The sequence below is a fragment of the Cupressus sempervirens genome, chromosome 7, assembly GCF_028749045.1.
Source record: "Cupressus sempervirens isolate cs-2001-9-10 chromosome 7, ASM2874904v1, whole genome shotgun sequence".
In the NCBI taxonomy this organism is placed as follows: Eukaryota; Viridiplantae; Streptophyta; class Pinopsida; order Cupressales; family Cupressaceae; genus Cupressus; species Cupressus sempervirens.
The window spans coordinates 863636764-863638795 of NC_143124.1; the positions used below are offsets into that span (position 1 = coordinate 863636764).

The 2032-nt window shown below is 37.9% G+C and overlaps 1 pseudogene; it reads right to left on the reverse strand.

Annotated features, from left to right (window-relative positions):
• Positions 1-479: 479 nt before the first annotated feature.
• Positions 480-1701, reverse strand: LOC149550202 (phosphoenolpyruvate carboxykinase (ATP) pseudogene; annotated as a pseudogene).
• Between the last annotated feature and the right edge of the window lie 331 nt (positions 1702-2032).

Below are 2032 nucleotides of genomic sequence, written 5' to 3' on the forward strand. Positions count from 1 at the left end.
CATGCTTCTTTTGGATTGGGTTCCCATGTGACTTACCTCCACTCGGTGGTCTTTGCCCACAGTAGCTTCGATCTCTTTCTGAGTTTGAGCTAGCATTGCAGGATTCCTCTGCAGTTCAGTCATTGTCCATTCTACTGTTGTCGACGATATTTCAATTCTTGCAAATAAACAAGATAATTACTTTCATGTTGACGTGTGAGATTGCTTGATCCTCCATCTCGGCCATGCCGAGCATCATGCCTAACAAATCCCTAACGTGATCTCCTTCCTTGGGATTTCCTTTCTACTAGCCTGCTCCGCTGTTATGCGTGTTCTTCTTTGGTGTTTTTCCCCTCTACAAATGGGTGTTCCCTTTTAAAACTGAGACGCCTTATCTATATCTTTGAAATTGGCTTCTCTCTTATCTTTGGCTGCGTGAGTGTTTTTTGTTTTTTACCTGCTCACGTGGTCATTCCTCTTCAACTAGCTACTTCTCCATTTCAGATTTCCTTCATGTCAACAACACATGTTATGGGGCTGCAATATTTTTTAACATGAAGACCAAATACAAGGGTCTCCATAAAATTTACATTGAGCAGACTGCCACTGTTTGTAGCATCAATAATAGTGCGAGTATAAGCAAGCTTCATTCTTTTCCCTACTCCATAGCTACCCCCAGAGTAGCTAGTGTTAACTAGCCATCTTGTTGCGCCATGCTTTTCCATCTTTTCTGCGAGCATAGCTACATATTTTGCTGGATGCAGTATCAGAAATGCTGCACCAAAATATGCTGAAAAAGTTGCTCATGGCTCCACTATTCCTTCTTCAGTACCTATTATCAAGGCAGTGTAACCACTAATAAAGTGATACATAGTTTGAGCCAATGTGAGCTTGCTAACTAGTGGTAGAACACCAAAAGCATCACATGCCAATAGAATCACATTCTTAGGATGAGGCCCTACACAAGGGATCTTTGCATTTGTAATGAACTCTATAGGATAGGATGCCCTTGTATTCTTAGTTATGGACTTCTCCAAGAAATCAACCTGTCTTGTATGCATATCAAATACAACATTTTGCAATATAGTTCCAAATCAAATGGCATTCCAAATGTTAGGCTCTTTCTCCTTTGAAAGATCGACACACTTTGCATAGCAAGCTCCTTCAATATTCGATATGACATTATCGCCCTAGTAATGTTCATCAGGTATGCTCTAGCTGAAATGATTTGCACTTTAGCCTATTTTCTGAATCCCAGTTCAAAAATTGATCATTGGTAAAGACTGTATCAAGTGTAGTCAAGTAATCCATGGTTCTTTCTTAGTTGATCAAGAATGTATGTTCATTCATTTCAATGTTTGGCGAGCCCTCTCCCGACCACACATCCATTTGATTTCACATGATGATATGTATATATCAAGACCTTATAAAATCAATGTCATCATACTCAATCCTTTTAAAACATCATTAATCCTCTCAAGTGTCATAAATCTAATGAAAATAATTTCATTTTCAAACACCTGAACTATCAAACTGATCCACTACACATTTGACTTTGACTGGAAATAATCTATGTCATTCGTTCAACTTTTAAAAACTCATTTTCACCTCTTTCTGTAGCTTGTTGACTTTGTGCCAGGAGATCCTTTGACTAGCCTTAAAAATTGACCAAAACAATTGATCAAACTCTGGAATCGAACATACTGATTCTCTGTTCCGCATACTCCTACCTTGTCAAATCTCATCGCATAATAAATTTTCTGTCAAAATATATTGACTGTTGAAATTGCCGTTTCAAAACTGCCTGGAAGAAAACATGTCAGAAAACAATAAAACACGTTTGGAATTGGCTTTGAAAACTAGGGAAACTAACACTTGGGAGAATGAAAATTGAGCTGTTGGTTCACTATCATGAGGATAATATGAAGCTATGATTTGGGCTCATGATCAATAATAAGATGCAAATGGCACGTGGTTAATGTGGGTTACTCGGAATTTGCAAACTAGAAACATTGATAAAAAAGTGATTTTTGCAAATGGAATTAACCTAGGA